This window comes from Tenebrio molitor, chromosome 4 (assembly GCF_963966145.1).
Source record: "Tenebrio molitor chromosome 4, icTenMoli1.1, whole genome shotgun sequence".
Classification (NCBI taxonomy): domain Eukaryota; kingdom Metazoa; phylum Arthropoda; class Insecta; order Coleoptera; family Tenebrionidae; genus Tenebrio; species Tenebrio molitor.
Window position 1 is genome coordinate 2,197,916 of NC_091049.1, and position 21,924 is coordinate 2,219,839.

Here is a 21,924-nt window from a genome sequence, read left to right on the forward strand (position 1 = left end):
TGCCGGGGACGGATTGCGCTGTCCTCTCCCGACAGATGTACCATTCGTCTTCCTCTTCGTCGTATACGTAACGGATTAAAGTTAGGTTATGTACCCAGGGCAACAAATAAATCCTCGCAATATGTGTAAACAAGTACATAATGCAATAACAATAAATAAATAAATAAATACATAAATAAATAAATAAATAAATATATAAATAAATAAATAAATGAACAACAATTAACAGTAGTGGGTCGTATCACGATACCCTTATTAAATTTAATGATGACTTTAATTACCATAGTGACGAATTCATCTCTTTCTGGCAGGTAATAATTGCATAAATCTATATCCTTTTTACTTTAATCACGACTTTAGTTAACGGCAACTTAAATAACTGTATCGTGATACGGCCCATCGTGTTTTAAATACTTAGCTCCAGAGTAAGTGTTGAAAATGGTAGCCTTGAGCTCCGATGCACACTATAAGACACATCTTCATGTTCTCAAAAACACACCCCAATGTCGCATTCTTCCCTAATTCTGATTTTAAAATCATCAATTGTGTGGACAGGTTCTTGAAAACGGTGTTTTTTAATGAGGGTACATGTAATAATCAAGCGGCGTAAGATCTGGAGTTCTTGCAGGCCAGAGATCTCGATTGATCAACCTCTATCGTCAAAAAATTGCCGCAAGCAACGAAAAGTCTGCTGCATGGGCTGTAGCGCCGTCTTGTTGAAAATAGTCATGAGCCAATTCATCATCACGGAGTTGATGAAAACATCAAGAATGTTCGGTCTTTTCGGCTGTTACTGAATCTTCAAGATCCTTTCGAACAATTCATTCTGTCACAATTATTATGGCGTTTTTACATTTTTAATGGTTTTATTTTTCGTAACCTACTTGACCAAAAATTGTTTGAAACGGATGGTACTTCAGATATCAAGATTGTATACTTCGTCCAGCGAGAGATAGAGAGATTTTAAATTATATTAAATTAACCCAACACAACAAAATGCAGTAGAATACATTAATTAGCGCATTATTTCAGGGCAAAAATGTTACTGCTTGAAGGATATATTTCAAATTTTATGTGCGCGAGGTACCTACTACTCTCTTTATGTAGAATTTTGTGGTTTTTATGTCAACCAATCTCTCGCTGGACAAACTATAGCAAATACGACTGTTGCAACTGTGTTCTCGCCGAAATCACAACAAAACGACAACATTTCGTGGCACTTTACCACACTAGAGCAGTAAGGTATGTCATTATGGAATTCAATAAAACTCATTAAGTTGGACATTATGTACTGATAGTGTATAAATAATTATTAAAAATGTTGGCTAACGTAGGATAAATTTTATAAATTTCAAAAATTTTAATAAATCATGAATGGGGCACTAACTCCCGTTTTCCTTTTTATACTTCCCTAGCATTTTCCAATTATGTGTTTTACAAATAACATCCGAGAATATTTCTAAATTTATCTCTATGGCATTCATTAGGTACCTCCACGTTCTCTAATTTATTTATTTTGTCTTTGATCCCTGCAGCTTTTTATTAAAATCCCAACTGTCTGACTGACAAAATATTGGACCAAAAACTTTCTATTCCAGTCTTTTTTGGAACGCTCTTGTGTCTTATTTTAATTTGATTTAATTTTTTTTTTGTTGCTCTGAAATTGTTTCTTTTGATATTCTCTCACATCGTACTCTTTGCGCTTTTTGAGCCTCGTGGAATAAATACGCAATTGTTCTAAACCGTCTTCGTTTTCACCAAAACAACTGTTGCATTCATTACATGATTAACAACGTATTTTGTTTATAATTTTCCCAGACGGTTACTTTGAACACCTCTCAAAAACTGTCTTAATTGCCCCGAATCTTTTCTAATACTCTTAATTTTATCACAGTTTTCTCTTCACCCAATTGTCCGTTACTAGTTCGTTCTTACTTTGAATTTTATCAAGTTCTTTTGACTCGTCGCATTTAATTCCTACAACGGCTCCACAGTGTAAAATATTACGCAACCCCTCAAACAATATTTTCTCTTTTAAACAATTCGCTAAAATAAATTTATCTAAAATTTCTGCAACAGCATAATAATCTCCTGGGATTTTTCTCTTGTGCAACCACAGATCTGTCCTTCGACCCCAAATGTGTATTAAACTTTCCCTCAATTTGATTTTTCAGATTTTCACGACAACGGAAATTATCGATAACGCGAAAGTCACTCGAATTTTCACCATTCACATCAACACTTTCCACAATGGAATTCGTCATCAATTTCAATCCGCTCATTAATTTCACAGTTAATTTCGTTTGTATTTTGTCTCATTTTATTACGTCTTTCAGATATCAAAATCGAATTTTCGCAGGTTCGATCTCTGTTGCAACTTGAAATTAATACGTTTCGTGACATTTCACGTCTGCTTTTTCCTATCGCACCTTCAGTCGCATAGTTTTCCCTCAAAACAGCAAACGCATTGAACAACCGTGGCCCCCAATAACTCGTATCAGTTTCATTTTTTGTCATCTCTAAATTCTTGCCCCCGATACGAAAACATTCATCCCTGCGGTCCACTTCCCGCGCTTTCTTTTTCCGTTTCTTGTTCTGACGGTCCGGAGGGTTGTTTCTTCGAAAACGTTACCAACAAAACTTGGTCTTCTTGTGGTAGATCGATCTGGAGAGACGCCACCCGCTCCGTCACCTCCAGACAGAAACAACTCTTCTCTCGACAATTTCTCGCATTCTCTTATCAATTTGTCAAAATTCCTAATTACATATAATTTGTTTCAAAATCAAAAATCCACCAACACTGCATTCTACCTCGAAAATACAACCGACAACGTCGCCAACTTTTGTTTTTGGTGTGTTTGAAAGTGTCAGAAAAACGTGGGGTTATGAAATAAAACCGTTGACAGTCGTTTTGGTCATAGTTCATCGTGTTTTTTAAATTCTTCGAAGCAGTTAATGAACGCTCGTTTTAATTTAGCGGTTAAAAGATTCCATGTTTTTTGAGGCATTTTTATAATTTTATATTTGTGATACACTGAAGGTCAAATTTTGGCGGAAGGTTGGGCCAACCCACAAAAATGAAACTTATTCTAGGGATTTCTTTTTTTCTGCCAACATAATTCAACAGGTAGTGGATTTTTGATTTTGAAACAGATTATACCTTTGACACTTCCAAATTAAAATGTCCACACACCTAGCGGACACTTTAGGAACTTCCGCGAGAATAACAGTTTGTAGAGATTTGCCAAATTTATATCACAAAACACCAAACCATCATCATTATTATTATTACCTATTCTTGAAAACGCATTCTTTTTCAACAATTTCTTGCATTCTGTTATAAATTTATCAAAACACACCTATTTTGATTAAAATGCATTCACGGTGTTTTGGCATACCTAATGGAAGGCCATGGAAATTTTGCATTTAATTTGGTAGTAACGCTGTCTGTTGAATTAGGTTATGTTTTTCTAAGTTTGATATTATAAATGGCGTCAATGACTAGTGCATTGTTGTCAGATTTACTAGTTTGCAATAGAAGAATACTCAGACATAGAATACTAGCCAACGTCTGTCATTTTTAATGTCCTTGAAAGAACGCAAACTGACATTTAAAATTTGAACGTGTTATTAAAAATATCTCGAAAAGTGGGACATTTATTAAACTCTCAAATTAGTTGTTATTAATTGTTATTAACTCAATTAACATGCTGGACTACTAACATCTCTAATAACCTCAATTTTTATCTGATGCGATTTTCCACTTCATGTTGCCACTTCTATTTTGGGTGTAAATTGCGGTGTTGGTGGTTCTTTGATAAAAAAACAGACAGTAATTAATTTCAATCACGTGATTAATCATTATTAAATTCATCAGCAAGTCTTTTTCCCAACAAATGTCATTTACTACTTCCTTTTAACTTTGTAATTTACAATATCCTATTGCATTGTTCTTGAAATCTCCGTAATGACACATAAATTTACCTAAAACTTCTTCTCACCACTCGACCAGCTTCAACCCCAAATGCAAATGATCGTGTCACATTTCCTCCTCTCGACAGCCCCCCAAACGCAGCACTGGACCTCCACCTGATTAGTACTTCCAGTTGTTGCGGATAAGCCCACGAGACGATAGTAAAATAGTTGTCGTGCCTCCGATAAGGCTTTTATCGGCTACTGCAACGTTTCAGTCGACACAACCTCGACGTGGGGCCAAAACCCGTCGGAACGGAGCCCCGCCGCGATAAGTACCTCGCCTCCTCGACGACGACGTCCACGTCACGATCACGTGCTCGCCTCTGTCCTCGTCCCGTCCTCGCCGCCGGCCTGGGGTGTGGTCTCCTCGGTCGCCGACGTGGGGACGCTTCCTCCGGGGATGCATTGGCATCGTTAACGAGATAAAATGCTAGGGGTTACATGCTATTCGAGATGGCCACGTTTACACGCCACTCTCCACACGGCGCTGCGAAAACAATCGATCGTCGACACGCACCACGTGATGCGGTTGTGACGTTTCAAATGTCACACCGTTCGGACCTCGCCTGGGATTCTCACGAGCTTGTGGCGAGTTTTGCGCCTCACGGTATACACCGTTCGGGTGAGACCGCGCCGGGGGCGGCGACGAGACTGTTTCGCCGGTCTGCAGCTTGGGTGTAGACGTGGTGGGTGTGAATGTTTTTTGTTCTATATATAGCCGGTCTGAGTGAGTCTCTGTAATTATTTATGTACAAGGTGGGTAGTTAGACTGTATATAAGCCACAGTGGAACGGCTAAATCGCTACTAATGGATTATCATTATTTTTATGGAGGCCTTTCCACCCTAATTGAACCGTTCGATTATTAATAATTCAAAGAGGTAGGTTAAAAGGACTCGGAGGGATTTTCGGGGCGCAGGTGGCGGTGATTAATGCCGCCGCCACACGTTTTGTCGCTTAAATTCCCCAAAAAAAACAACCAACCAATTTATAGTGAATCTACTCCGAACTGGGGTGGGACGCGATAACGACTGTGTAAAGCTCTCTTTACGACTCATTGCGTTTGTGCATCTACGTTGCGTCAAAAACTTACGTCATTGCTTTGGCCACTCAAATCGATTTCATATCTCTACATAACTCACGTTGTGTTAACGGAATCTAAAATGAGCTTTAAAATATTGTTCGTTGTGTAAATCGAACGTAAGATAAATACGGTATCGGCAAACGTAACAGTTAATCCGGAAAAAATGAGAGAGAATGATTTATGTGATGCGGCATTACGCTTTGTAAATAAAATTTTTAAAAACGATCAGATCAAGCGTGAATGGTGCTTTTTAAGTAAACGCAACCGTAGGTTTGTCCGCATTGTTGTGTAAAAGTCCTTAACCAGAAATTAATGCAAATTAATTTACTACGTTACGTTGTACTTACTGTAAATTAGGCTTTAAAACAGCAACATTATACTAAATCTAGAAAATTGTACAAGTTTGTTTGCGGTAAGTCATATACGTTGTTGTTAAGTACGCATTTATACGCAGAGAAACGCTGTCGTAAGAAAACTTTTACTGCAAATAATAAAATGAACATCAGATGAACGTAGACTTTTTGCGTAAAGTACGTTTTACACTTGTATTATATCTGTTAAATCATAAAATGCACAACGTAAGTTTGTTATACATATGTATGTATTTGGTAAACTAAACTTTACTGCATAGATTAATAGTACTTATATTATTTGACGAGCTAATTAATAATGCCTATCATAATCCACGAGGGTGAAAGTTAAAAAACGAGCCGCAGGCGAGTTTTTTAATCACCAGAGTGGATTATAGGAATAATCGCGAGTTAAATACGACGTTTTATCTACGACCTACGACTTTTTTACTTAGTTTACAAAATGTTTAAGACCTGTGACTTATGATAAATCACAAGTGACTTATAATAAGTCACGGGTGTAATTTATGACCAGCATAATGTATCTATAGTTACGTAAATAATAAACGTATTATTTAATGGTCGTACATAAAAAAAAATCGATAGGTTTAAATTAAATCACACCACTACAATTTATTACGTTGTTGCGTTACGTCTACGGCCCCGTTGTTAATTTAAATATATCTCAGATTTCAATGCTCGATTGGTTCTCCGGAAATGAAACAAGTTCCGCCTCATTTAAGTCTTACTTTACGTTCCTTGCGTTACTTACCAAGTAAATGTTTTACGTTTAAAACCTATACATATGTACCTACCGGTTGTAATTTGTACAAATATAAAGTAAACTCTTTAAACAAAGTTACGTTACGTTGCAACGGACGCGTTTTCGATCCGTAACGTTGCGCATTACGTCCATGCCTTAGTTTTACGCTGCCAATACTTTTTGCCCGCAATAATGACCAATTTACGCAACCTGTAACTTTTACTGACGTATCTGTGTTGCGTGTCCCGCCACTCATTTTTAATTAAAATCAAATGTGCAAAAATTATACGTTACGTCTACGAAAGCGTCAAATTAACGGGAGTTATGTGTTTTTTATGCAAATGTAATTCACTTGTACTAGATTTATGGTGACCACTAGCTTTAATAGTCAATAACATTAAGCATAATGCGTCGTTTATCCCGAAGCGGATATGTTATGTAATGATATGTTACGTCGAAAATTTGAACATCGACACTTTATTAGGATCGATATGAACAGTAGGAACATAAAAATTTGTGACGCTTTACTAATCTAAAATAATTTAAGTTGCGTTAAGTTGCCGCATTAATTAACAATAAACTTAACAACTGTCGTTATTGCAATTAAAGTAAGGTAATAAATAGAAATGTTGCGCTTAGTTTAAATTAATGTTTCTAATCTGGATACGTTTAATCTTATCAGCTGGTGATTAGGTTTTATTGTAAATAAATCTTCACCGGAGAAAATTACGGTTATCTTTACTGTTGCGTAATAAATTTGTTAGTTCCCCACGCGGCAACTGACGTTTGTTGCGAACAATTAGCGTAACGTAAAACAATTTAACGTTTAAAGTTATTGTAATTTTACCACAAAAACCAATCTGCAAGTGACGCAGCCGTAACGGTAACGCAAGCATAAAAAAATTTCTCGTTCACCCTGTATAGGCGCAATTAAAACCGGAACGCCGCCCAAGAATTTCATTTTTTTGTGCGGGGGTTGCATCCCTTGTCGGTGTCGCGAGGGGGGGGGCGCTCCCATCTCCAAGAAACAATAAACGAATTGCGGTTTGTTAATTCGCGGCGAGTCCAGAGCCAGGGGGTGGGAGGGGAGGTCGATTACTTTACATTCCCTCCCCATCTTAGTGCTACGTCATCGCCGTTTCCACCCTCGATAGAGCCGTCTGATGCTAGCCAGAAACTAAAATATCCACGAGGGTGGTGAAATTCGTACAAAAATAGATTAAGGGAAATAATGAGGGGTGGGTTATCGCCGTTGATATTGTTTTATTGTAGGTCTTGAGATAATTGTTGTTACGATCGGTGGCGCGAGGGTTGCTGCGAGGTCGTTCTTGGAGGCACATCCGCTCTCACAAACATCGGAAACAGCTGACGGTCGCTTTTCACGGGGCAGGGGCGTGCCTGCGCAAGGGCGCAGGGGTCATATTAATCACGCAAATGGACGAAGACGGTCTATTCTGGCTTACAAAAGATTTTCTTCACCAGCTAGGATTTTTTAATCTCCATTTTTATCGTCCTTATTCTCTTTCTTCTTTGTCTCCTTCATTGAAACCAATTTTTATCTATTTATTTTCATTAAAAAAAAAACAAAACAGTAGATAGTGTACCACAAGGTACTATCTTATGTTAACGAATTGCTCAACTCAACACGTCACAATTTCTTCATCCTTCTATTTTGATTTTCTCATGGGTTATGAGTCATATCTGCGCCACCGACGAATATCGGTTTCAAGATGGTACTACAAACCAATCAGAAAGCATCGTCATCCGTTACGTTAGTCTTGTCTCTCTCTTGTTTATTTTCAGTTTTCATTTACTCATTTTTCACTGGTTTATCGGTCCGCCTTCGGGCAGATGTTTCCAAGGTCACAGCCCACGAGAGAATCCAACATCTCTAACAATATGAAACGTTTCTTCTTCGAAAGTTTTCAATTGTTGGGGAAATGTCGTCGACAGTCTAAATATAGAGTGTAAATTAAACTCTTTCCACAACTTCCAACAAAGTTTTCTACCAAACCAGTTATTAAATTAGAAGATTTATAAATATAAGTGAGTCGTAAGTTGATTAATTCCAACTTTCAGATTTAATTAGAAACTTCCGCTAAACTCCGATCGTTGCAGCGTGTCGCGAAAGGTAACGTAACATTAATTTGTGATAAGTAATTGATCGAAACGGTTTCAAATAATCTAATTATTTCCGATCTACATTTTGCTCTCGAACATGTTTCAAGAAGTTTTTTGAAAACGTTTCAATTTCGTTTTTAGAATATGACCACAAGGTAAGTGATTTATCACTAGAGTCAAAGAAAAAGTAACAACATTGTGTTGTTTATGTGTACCACGTGACGATTTGATCCGGATTTTTCTTAAACAATTGAACAAAAATGGCGTTGGTTGCTTAGTTCAAAATGGCGGATTCGAGAGAGCCATTACGGTTTGAATTGAAACAATGAATCTGTTTTGTGTTCAGTTTTAACAATTGTTTTGGCCACTACCAGTTGTAATAGTTATTTGTACAACTAGTTATGAAAGTCATACTTTTTTTCACGAATTTGCAGATTGATTAACGAGGACGTAGCCCGTAGCAAATAAGCGAAAAAAAGATACCTTTCATAACGTGTTGTACACACAATTTTTTTGCATATCGATGTAAGTTGAGAAATTTGGTCTAAAAGAATTTATAAAAAATTACAAAAAAAAAATAGGTATGCTTTGACAATCATCCAATTTATCCAAAGAAATTACAGAAAAGTTGTTTCTAATGAGTTTTTATACCAATGGGCAAGATTTCAGAAGAAACTTCCAAAAAAAAAAATTGTACTAAAATTGCCCATTTGGGACCATATTTCGAAAATTGTTTCAAAACGATCCTCAGAACGGAAACAATTGCTATCTTAAGATGTTTAATGTTCAGATTCGTACATTCTCTGCTAGATCGAGTTGAAATCTAATTCCGAAATTTTGATTTTTTGCAAAATGGGCTAAATATTTTTTCTCGAATTTTCTTCCGAAAATTGACACCTCGTCAGGGCCAACTTTTTCCTTATAACTTGTTTCAACTGATGCCACACTAACCCCACTTTCGGAATTTTTAAGTGTCAGATTTGACGTAAGTCACGTGATAACATTTTAGTAGTTCACTATGCCTCTGTGATTTAAGAGATCATTTCTTTTGGAAAAATGACATTAAACATGGCTGGTGATTATGACAATCATAAAGAAAACTTGTAACGTCGAGTTAGTTTTACAAAGATGGCCGTCAAAAACCATCTCGAAACGTCTTTTTGATCGAGCCGCCCGTCTCGCTTTAATCTCGACCCCCTCGCGGCGCACGCCTATGCCTCCACCAGACAAAGACGGAGCACCCCGGTCCCCCTCGCTGTGCCTTTAGGGCCGCCGGCCTACTATCCAGAAAATCGAACGGTATACATAGAAATGCACAGCGCACCGTCTTCCTCTTCGTATTTATCTTGTGCACATCGAGAAGGCGACGGCGACCCGCGACCGTCGTTTGTTTGCCTACGTCATTAGACGGGCGCAAGTGTTGAATTTCTTGAACAAATCGTTAATTAGCTTTGAAATTTCCAAGTCGGTCGGAGTTACCTGGGTGCGAACGGCGATTGTTTCTCGTTTCGCTGCGCTCTCTCTATGTATTCGCCGTTGCACTTCGTCGCTCTCCTTCTCTACGAGAGGGTTCTTCGTCTTTGTTATGTACTGTGACGACGTCGGGCCGGAGGACATGTGAAATCTCACCCCGATCGCGATGCGTGGGGGCGCAGTAATTAGATGAAATTCCTCGAGGGGGCGTAATTTAACGATTAAATACCCGTTTTGGGACGTGGAGGAGATTTATGCAGGTTATGGAAAGCTGCTTTGAAGGATGATCGCCGAGGGTCATGTACGGGGGAACTAGAAATTACATACGACGACACTCTGTAAATTTCAGTTGGACGCTCTGTATACTGCACCGTTCAAAAGTGTTTCATTATTTAAATAAATGCCACTTATTATTATTTATGCTGTTTAATGATGTGTTACTTATTTTCAAACTAACCTCAAAATACGACGAACTGTCATTCCAAGAAATGAGCTGTCAAAATTTTTTATTTTTTACTTTGTTTGTTGACGTTTAAACCCACTAGAGCTCATACAGAGTGTCTCATTTACATTAATTTTTATAGAAATTACAAGACTCGAAACAAACTCGAAAAAAATCTTTAATTTAATACAAATAATCTAAGTAGAATTAATCAGGTTGTTATTCATTCAGTTGATTTATACACAGTGTGTTTTAGCAACAACTCAACTTGTAACGTTAAATTAAGATTTTAAGACTTTTTTTTTGTAGATTTAGCCAATTTACCATCATCATCATTATTATTATTATTTGTACTATCCAGTGACGTTTCATTTATATCGGGCGTTCAAATGAAATCCTGGGCTGGGAAGGCGTTGAAAAACGTCGTTTGTTTTGCTTTTTTAAAGTGTAAATTGACAATTGTAATTAGAGCATGTTGACAGCTAACCTAAAATTTGTAAACAAAGAATCTTTGTGTTTTTTTCTTTCTTTGCAATGTTTTACATTAAAAATAATGATCCTATTCTCGAAGCAAATATCTAAGGGCACGTTTTGCTAAAAACAAACCTGTTCAATCATGTGCCGATTAATATAAACACAAATGTCATTCGTGTCAAACGGCAGGAAATTCAAACTTTACACTGTTCCAAATGATTTATTCTTTCAACGCCTACTCAGCCCAGGTTTTTCATTTGAACGCATGATATTTGAGGTCAAAATATGTCGCACGAACTGTCATTCGAAGAAACAATTGGTGACAAAAAACTTCTTTTCAATTGTTTTTCTTGATATGCAAACCCTCCAGAGCTGATACAAATTTGAGTTACAATATATAGGGTGAATCATTTACATTCATTTTTACAGAAATAACAAACCTCGAGACAATAATAACAGACATGTAATAAAACCGGGTGTTGGTCACAATGAAAATTTGAATGGTTTTAGTACCACTGTAATCTAAACGCATTTCCAGTTGTCACCTTTGACAGTATTGACAGGCAAATTTGAAATTTAGCATAGATATAACCTAAAAAATTTTTAATGTCGTGTAAAGTTAAAACAAAATTAAAGTGCTTATATCTTCTTCAAGAAGAGCGAATTTTTTTTTAAGTATTTTTCGAGCTCCACTAGGTCTTTCCCTACCACGCTCTGAATTCCGAATTCGAGAATTTTGAGACACCCTGTACACTCAAAAATAATACTTTTAATACTGATAATACCTAATAATACAAAGTGTCTCGAAGAGAACGTATGTCAAGAGTCTTGTGCGATTGTGCGGCTTTATAATTTTATTGTGTAGAAAACTATGTCGAGCCGTTAAAGCTGTCAAATCAGATGTCAAGAGTCAAATGTCAAATTATTAAATCTTAGCGCCAGCTCTATGAGTTTGACGTGTTAGTTGTTTTGCTTGTGATTTTCTTACAACAGTTTTTATCAAAAACCTCTCATTAATGAACTTACATAACCTCGTTTTTCTATTTGATACCACAATATACTTACGTTCTTTTATAGACACATTGTACTCTTTAATCTAATTTATCTAATTAAATTTGTTGACTTGTTTTTTAGTAACATGAGGTCTAGAAAGGCCAAAGATGTCTGTTACAATAATTGGTAAGTCCATATCAATTTCTTTTTATAGATCGTGTTTACTTCCGGGTCTACGTTTCTCTAATGATCCAAAATCAGAAATTTCTGCGTCAAGATAAGACAAAGGACCAAATAAAGTGTAGAGATCTTGTTAATCTCAGTTCTCAGTTCCAGTCAAATTGTCAAAGTTTTCTAAAATGATTCAAAATCAGAAATTTCTGCGTGAAAATCCAATAGACTGTTGAGGTCTTTTCATCGAAAGCACGCATTTCTCGAGGACTCACAAAATCAATTTACATTTCCATCGACCCAGACCCTGTTGCTTCCCTCTACTCCCACCCCCACACCCACTTTCTCTCGCCCCCCATTTACAATCTTTTAGAGCCGATTCCTCCCCCGCCGCACAAAATCACGGCGTTCATGTGCGAACCCGTAAAATAAAAACCACCACATCTAATCACGGCCCGCTTTGATCTGACTTTCGCAACGTCAAAACAAGGGTGAAAGAGGGTGTAAAGCGGACGAGAGGAATAATCCGACAGGTCGAATCACGGCGGCCTTGAAACTTCGATCAATCCCGACCTGGACATCGCGGCCTGGCGGATCGCCTAGGCCTAGGCTGTCGCGAGTGTTTTGTTTGTCGCCCTTATCGCTTCGCCCTTTGCCCCCGCGGCCCGGCCTTGGCGACCTTGCCGCCAAATCGCAGCTCGCTCGCCTTCGAACGCTCATTTATTCCGATCGAGAGGCCGAGAATAAATTTAAAAGTAACCCGAGAAGTCTGTACTTAAAAACTACCTCTCCTCGATATTTAGGTCTCGCACAACAATCCGTTCACTGTCTTTTTCCAACGCACGCGGGTCTGCTTCTTTCTCTCTCTCGACAACCACTCGTCCGTCCTCGTCTGGCCCGCACCAAATCGCGGAGCGTCTCTCTCGCTCAGTCGCCCCAGGCCCACTCGATCCTTTTATGTTACGAAACAGCTTGCTGCGATGCGGTCTTACACCAATGAATTAATATGGTCCCTTACACTGTCAACAATCGGGGACGGGCGCGCTCGCACTCCCGCCGCCCAACTGCGACTTTCACGATAACAGCGTAGGCCAGAACCAATGATTAGTGGGGTGACTACGCTATTACTTATCGAACGCTGTGACGGGTCCTCCGTGTGACGTCACTGATAATATTTCGTCAGGGGTCATCCGTCAAAACGGCGTTTTTTCTTATGTCGCAGCCACCGCGATGTTAAATGTAAATAGCGCGTCATTCCATGCATTATTCATCGGCCAAGTCTAAGCCCGCTTGATTATTATTTGAACCTGGCGAGTCGATTACCATATTGGCCATTGTGGATGACAAAGTGGATGCGTTACTGTTATTGTGGAGTAATCGCGGTGGGCTTAGCCTCGGTGATCGATCTGGCGGTCGGGAAACGAACCGCTTCCGGTCGCCGGATGACGGGCCGCTGGGGACTTTGTTGTTTGTTGTTGTCGGGTTGGTAGCACCGTCAAACGATCGCTCACGCGCTCCCGAAACAGATTACAAGTTCGTGACGAGGTCCGACGGAGTAGAGGGGCACGTGATCGGCCGGTGCGACGTGCAAACAATTGTACTCTCGAGAGAAAAAAAAATATTGGAAAGTGAGAATGTCACCAGGAGAAGACTGAAGTTAAATATGGTGGGAAAAAAATGACAGAACAGAATTAAATAAGGACAATAAAATATGTAATTGCAAAGTTACCAAATGGACTGGATAAATTATGAAACAGGAATAAGACAGAGACACTCTTTAAGTCCTTTTCTGTTCATAAAGAAAGTAAAAAGAAAAACAAAAAGAGGGTACAGAATGGATAGAAAAGAATTAAAGAGACGCAATAATGATGACCGAAACCGCAGATAACCTGCAAAGAATGTTATGGAAATTTCCATAGAAAAGAAAAAACATCAAAATCATAGAGAAAGTAGCAGAAGTGGAATATCAAGGGATAAAGATCTCCACTGACGGAAAAGAAAAACATCAAATAAACAAAACTAACAGAGCAGCAGGATGCTTAAAAGATATACTGTATGGAAGAGCAAACACTTATCAGTAGATACCAAGAGCATAATTTACAAGAACGTAGATAAACCAACAACGACATGGACAGCAGAAACCAGGCCGGAAACAATGAAGACCTAAAGAATAGTAGAAACAGTAGAAATGAAAATATTAAAGAAGATAACAAATAAGATCTTGAGAGATAGAGTAAGAAGTGAAGAATTAGAAAAACATGCCAGGAAGATAATATAAATGAGCGGGTAAGAGAAAGAAAAAAAGGATGGACCAACAATACAGAAAGAATGACAGACAACAGAGTGGTAAAAATCGCAAGAGACGAAGAAGAAGAGCAACAGGAAGACCAAGAAAGAGGTGGTGTGACGACCACTGAATAAGAGGTTAAGAATCGAAGAAGGAACAGGCAACTTGCCTACTAACAAAAAGAAAGAAGTAGGTGAGAATGTCCAATCTGCGAGCTAAATGACAGATTGGACACTTTTGACATTTGACAGCAGTGCTTGGTGCTACCAATAACTTAAGTTGGCATCTTGAGACAGATGTCATTATAAATTTCAAATTTTTTTTTGAGTTGTGTTCTTTCGTGCTTTCTTGGTTTTTCTGCAAATTAATTCCTCGGTTTTAATTGTTGTCTTGCTCTAATCGCACATGCGAAAGCGAGATGCATAGTGGGACGGGCTTAATACGATACAATAGTTCAATAGCTTGTTTTACATTATGTTGAAAAGAGATGGCGATGTAACAGTTGTTCAACAAAAAGTGAGGTTAGATTTAAACAGCTGATCCGTGAACTGTAAATCCGTGGTGCGTTCACAAACGACTCTTCCAATAGCGATGTAACAGTTGTTCAACAAAAAGTGATTTAAACAGCTAATCCGTGATCTGTAATCCGTGGTGCGTTCACAAACGACTCTTCCACGCCAACTTCGAGGAGAAATTTAAATGAACACTGGATATAAGGCTGTGGCGGGAATGTTCTGTAAAAAATAATGCATGTGTGTCCGATCTGTCAAATAAATGAGATATGTAGGTATTGGGCAGGGATTGTGTGCATCACTCGGTATATCAAGGCTGCGGCTGCAGTGTTTTAATAATGTGTGTAGCGTACAAATGACTCTACACTCGCGAATAAAAAATTACTATATGTGAGAATGTGTTATACAGTGTGGAAATTACTTATGGAATAAATTCAGTAATTTCAAAACTAATGACATTTGCCGAAAACGCTGAAACAGGTCGGTTTTTGTTTTTAATAATGCTTATTTTAAGTTATTTCACTTGTTCATGACGTCATCCATTTTTGAGCTATTACATCATCACCAATTTTTTTAAATGACAACCCCCACTTTTTTCTTCTTTTTTTGATGGACCTTCCTACTACCTAAACGATGAATGAAAAAAATTGGTACCTTACATAACAATTTTTTGAGAAAATAACAAATTTTATTTCAAAAATTTAATTTAATTTTTAATGTACTTGTTTTTTTTTTCTATGTGGTTATTTAAAATCGAGGGTTTACTTTAATAGACCAAACAATTTAGAAGATTTATGACAGAGAATTCGCGCTGAAATGGAACAAATCAGCCCTGACATTATTGAGCGCGGTGTACAGTGCCAAAAGTTGGCAGGGGATAATTTCAACATTTGCGTTACATTTTATTGTTAACCTTAGATGTTTGTTTGTTTCTGTTTAAGGTCAATTAAAATTTTTACATTAAAAATTAAATAAAATTTTTGAAGTAAAATTTGTCATTTTCTCAAAAAAATTGTTATCTAAGGTACCAATTTTTTTCGTTAATCGTTTAGGTAGTAGTAAGGTCTATCAGAAAAAGAAGAATAAAGTCAGTGTTGTAATTTAAAAAAAAAAGTGATGACGTCATAAGTCAAAAATGGATGACGTCATGAACAAGTGAAGCAATTTAAAATAAGCACCATGAGAAATAAAAATCGCCCTGTTTCAGCGTTTTTGACAAATGTCATTAGTTTTGGAATTACTGAATTTATTCCATAAGTGGTTTCCACACTGTATATCAATTAAATGACAGATCGAGCATGCACTGTGGTGTATCACTCGGTATATCTAAGGCTGTAGTGATAACGTCTTGATGCATGTGCGTTAGTATGGATTTGGGACGGGTGCAACTTTGTAAGGATCATAAATAAAGAGTCCCATTCTTTCGAATTTATTGTATGTACCCACAATCAGTGATTGCTGCTTGCGCTAACAACATATTTATTTTTCTAGGAAATGTCATTTCAGTAAACATTAATATCGCATTACACTTTGATGGTTCTGACGGGCTTTATTCCCATATTGCATACTAAGTACCGAACAACGGCAAAAGTCAAATACGGTAATAGATGAAGATAGTTTTTCCATTGTTAGCTACATAATGTTGTATTTGATACAAATGTTCTATAGAGTTGTCCCAAAAGTACCGCCTTTCCTTGAAGGTGCGTCATCTAGAAGTGTTATGGAATACTGACAAATACTTAAAAAAATTGCTACAGTGACTCGTGAAATGCTTGAGCGCGTTCACAGCAACATCGTTAAAAAAACCAACGCATGTTCAAGATGTTAACGGTGTTACCGATATAATTTCAGAGTTGGATACTCGCTTAGAAAAAATTGTCCAGCTTTTGAGAAAATATTCTGGATCAAAAAGAAAAATATAATAATAGATAACTATGAAAAGCAAAATTCTTGGGTTTAAATCTTTTAATTTTTTTATGTGAATGCTTTTTATATGTATTTTTCTGAATAAAATTACATATTATTTATTATTATTATTATTATAAGAGAACTGTTAGTCTATCGCAAAGTAGGATGACAACAATTTACTCGTTTTTTGTTCTTGGTAACTTTCATAGTTTTTTTCATTTTAAAACATTTTTCATTTTTCTCCTATTTTTATTAGCTAGGTATTTTAATACATACCTACTACCTGTTTACTACATGTTTTTCATGCGTAGGTATCTATTTTTTTTTCAGTCTCAGCTTTTTAACGCCCCTCACTTCATTTGTTGTTATCTTTTACTTATCTCTTAATTGGTTTTATTTAATCCACCCATCTATTTGTTTTTATTCTTTTCATCATAAGTATCATTATAAAATATATATCATGCGTTCAAATGAAGAACTCGGTTGAGTAGGTAGGTGTTGAAAAATGTAAACCATTTGGAAAATTGTCAAGTTTGAATTTCCCGCCGTTTGAAACGCGTGACATTTGTTTACGTTTCATCGACACATTATTGAACACGTTTGTTTTCAGCAAAGGGTGCCCTTAGATATTTTTAATGTAAAACATTGCAAAGAAATTAAAAAAAAAGATTTTTTGTTTATAACTTTTAAGTTAGTTGTCAACATACTCCAATTACAACTGTCAATTTACACTTTAAAAAAACAAAACAATTGACGGTTTCCAACGCCTCCCCAGCCCAGGATTTCATTTGAACACCCGATATATTCATTATAGGCAAATACAGCGTTATCAACAATGACTGAGTCTGTTGGAAATGAAACAATTGAAAACTATTGGTGCTTTTGTCTCGTAATTGGCACTGACCGGATGTATTAACTTGCTACAACATTAAAAAATGTTTAGGTTATGTCTGTTATGTGACAAGGAAGACAGCTGGCACGCAATAGCAGCCAATATAGGTACAATAAATGGGAAAATGTAAAGTGTGACAACCATTTTAATAAATAAACTATTACCAAAAATGAACCTTTGATGGTAAATTTCAAATTTGCCTGTCACTGTCAAAGCTGACAACCGGAAATGCATTTAGATTGCAGTGGTACCAAAATCATTCAAATTTTCATTGTCACCAACAGATTCTTGATCACGCCGCATTTACATATTTTGTCTTACTATCGACCCTTTAATTCATCTTTTATTCATTCCTTATCGTGTACATTATCAGCTAACAGATTATTCGTTCCTGTATCTTACAATTAATTTATGTAGCATCCTGTGTTTTTTTCTGTTGAGACGAACAATTTACATTCTTCATTAGTTATATCGTGCGTTCATTTGAATTTATCCTCAAAGTTGGCGTTGAAGAGTCGATTAAGAACGCACCACTCGCGTAAAAGCGTAGGTAGATTTAAACAGCTGATCTGTGATCATTTATCCGTATAGTGCGTTCACAATCAAATCTTCAACGCATACTTTGAGGATAAATTTAAATGAACGCACGATACCAACGAAAATCAACAAACATCTTCAGTTTTCGTACCATCTTAATTAACATTTAATTTACGCACCCTTTACTCACATCCGCAAATTTTTATTCTCAGCATACTAATTTTTTTTCTACTTTGTGTTTGTGACAGAGCTATTACGATACCAAAAACAGTATCGTAACAGCTGAAAGTGGTTCTATAATAAGGATAGTACAATTTACGGTTATCATGTTGGTCTTTCAATCTCTCATGGGTTTTGACCTTGGAAATATCTGCGCGAAGGCGGAGCGATAAACCAACGAAGAATTGGTAAATGAAAACTGAAAATATCGACTATTTTAGCCACGCGTTAAATTTCAAAATTACAATTTCATAAAGACACAAGACGATGTTTTCCGGTCAGTTTGTAGCGCGTACTTACTTGAAAGCGATGTTCGTCGTTTGCGCAGATATTACTCACAACCCATGAGAGCTTCAAAGACCTCTACCTACTGCCAGAATCCTCTACTTAAATCTAGAGGATCAGCCAACACGCGCGAATATCCCAAAGTGTTTCGATTGTTTTTTGCCAACTATCGTAAAATTCCCCAAAACTTTAAAACTCCTACTTTTAATTAAAACACGGATAGAAAGGTGCAAAATAGAAAAAAAAGGAGAACGCACACTTAATATGTAATTCTAAAGAACACTCAAATGAGGAACCGAAAACGGGTTCACAAAGATCAATTTTATAGCATCGTTTCTAGTGATTTATTGAATGTGAAGTTGGTATTGATAGTAAATTTCAGTGTTAAATGTGATGTCATTTGAACCTAAATCCATGTTTTAGATAAAAAAGGGGATATTTGGGAGACAATGTGAAATTTAATTTTCAATGAAATGACATTGCTTCGTCCATACCAACCCAATTCCATTAAAATAAAAGTCACTGGATAATTATTTTATGCTTAAAAAAATAACTGTAAGATGTCTCATGATTCGTATCAATATTTTTTATGTAGACGTTTGTATAATTTCACATTGATAATTCCGGGAAAACTTCTGGGGGCGTACTACGTGTTTATCTCGACAAATCGCGTCAGCACGCTCTTGAAAGATCACGTCCAGAAAATGCCAAACCTTTTAATTGTGTCTTCGGAGATATTTGAGACATGCATGGTCGGCAAAAGTTCGGAGCAGCGCGCTACAATGTAGCGAGCCGTTTGTAAAACTGCCTAAACCGGAAAAGCATGACTTTTATCATAAATTAGGTCATAGCCACGAGAAAAATATTTTACCAAACAGCGTAGTCCGGACAGGAACGAAAAAAAGGTCAGTTCTTGTGCTCCGGAAGACCGGAAGGTCTTCGGACTGTTCGGCCGCCATCATTTGCGGAACACCTGGTATAATAAATTTAAGCAAATATACTGAATCGCAATTGGACTAAAAGCAACAATATCGAGGAGTATTTACCTAATCATGAAAAATTAAAACGAATCACAAACCATAAAATAGGGTTATGGGACACATAGATAAAAATATGAGGCAGACTACGAGACTGTAAGAATAGTTTAGTCTCTCTGCTCTATGGGGCGTGGTGGCGTCTACGGTTCTTTTTTGCCTAAAACAACTTAAAAAACTTCTTGCAAGACGGGCGTATTTTTTTCACACGTTTATTATAGCGCAACGTTGACGCTATTTGCCCTGATTGAAAAGAAAACTCACAGATTACAATTCTTTGTTTTTATTTGGTAAACAAGTGTATAATTATAATTCAGAATAAGCGACAGCGCTGTAGGAGTTAGAAATTCAAATTTACGTTGGCAAATTCAAAATGGGTTATCTCTGCTGTTGATCAAAACCATGGCAAGATAATGTGACGCATAACCTCAAAATAAAGTAATGACGGTTTCACATGCTTCGAATTTTTTTTGAAATAACATGAAGCTCACTTTAGATAATCCACGCCTACGGCGATGTCACTTATTCTGAATTATGTATACTATAGATGTTTCATTTTATTGTTCAGTTCCATAAAAAGACCCTTTTAGATACTACAAAAACTATAATTTGTATCGGGTGTTCATTCAAATGTATTCTCAAAGTAGGCGTTGACGAGTCGATTGTGAACGCACCACGGATCAGCTGTTTAAATCTAACCTCACTTTTTGCGTTGTTTGTGTTTTTTCTCTGCAAACTGACGAGTGGTGCATTCACAATCGATTGTTCAATGTCAACTTCGACAAAAAATTTAAATGAACATCTTACAACAGTCTGTCATTATTGGACTTACTTAACCAACGTTTTTCTATTTGGTACTAAAGTACCTATGCTACAGAGCGGCAAAAATCAAATAAATATACCTATTCCAATTCCACGGGACTCTTGATATACTTATGTATGTTCTTTTACATATTGTATCGGGTGTTCATTTAAATTTCTCCTCAAAGTTGGCGTTGAAGAGTCGATTGTGAACGCACCATTCGTAAATCTGCAGAGTAAAAACACAAACAACACAAAAAGTGAGGTTAGATTTAAACAGCTGATCCATGATCTGCAATCCGTGGTGCGTTCACAATCGACTCATCACTGCCAACTTTGAGGAAAAATTTAATTGAACACCCGATACAATATGTAAAAGATCACTGCTCCAATTTCACATTCCCCTTTTCGTACTTGTTCTTCCTCTCTTGCTCTTTCACCTTTGTCGTTTTACTTTTAAACAATGTAACTTTTTCACCTTTTTATTACCTTTGATCCTACTTAATTTTCCACAATAATATATTATAATGTCATGCATTATTATTACGTCATAATTTCACGCAATCTTTATAGCACCAATTAGAGTGTCTCAGCTTGGCAAACACAACTTCCACGAATATTCTTTACACTTACTAACCTCGATACGCACTTTATCCATGCCATCACCAGTAAAGCATGTCCCGTGATCTCACATCAACATAACTACAATGTAAATCGTGGCTCCGCCCATGCACTTCTCATCTTTTCACCAAACCTCAGCATTTGAAGTTATCACTTGGAAGTTAGTACTTCCGACTTGTAACGTGCACGCTTTCTACCTCATCCCCACAACAGAGAAGTTGAACCGCTCCACTTATAACTCGTCCCAACTATGCGCAAATGTCAAACTGCAATTTCATTACGAAAGTTACCCAAATCATAATTTAATTGTGCAGTTTACAGTAGACTCTCTTTGAGTGAAAATTTTATTACAAGCGTACCGAAGAGTAATTGGATCGTAACACACAAATTAACCGATAATTAGCCGCCAGTAATGGATATCAGTCCAAAGGACGAGATTAAAGGAGTAATTACGTCACTCAACACGACCAAGTGTCGATTTAAGTACGATTTTGTTTTCATAGCGGAGCAATGACGTCATCGCTACATGTGTTTCACCTGACAACTCCTCCATCAAAATCCAATTAAGAAAATCCCCGCAAAACTTCAACGTTAATTAATATTAAAATTAATTAAAAACCCCGAGTCCATCTCGTCGGACAATCGCGAATACCGACGAATCGCATAAATTAATCGAGCGGTCATTAATTAAACGATTAAATAATTAATTATTTGCCAATTAGAGAGTCGGACAGTCTGTGCGGAAGCAGAGGCCATGGGTATTTGGCATTTAAAATATGCACGAGGCCTTTAAATCCAACGCAACTAGCAGATCAAAGTGCGCTGCGACCGCTGCTGTCAACTTCACAGCCTCCAGATTTTCTTCTGTTCCCAGGTGGAGTCCACTCCGATAATTAGACATTCACATTCTTATGTTAACATGATGGGCGCAGAGCTTGCAAAGAGCAACAGGACGTCTCAGACTGTGACACTAATTGGCCCAT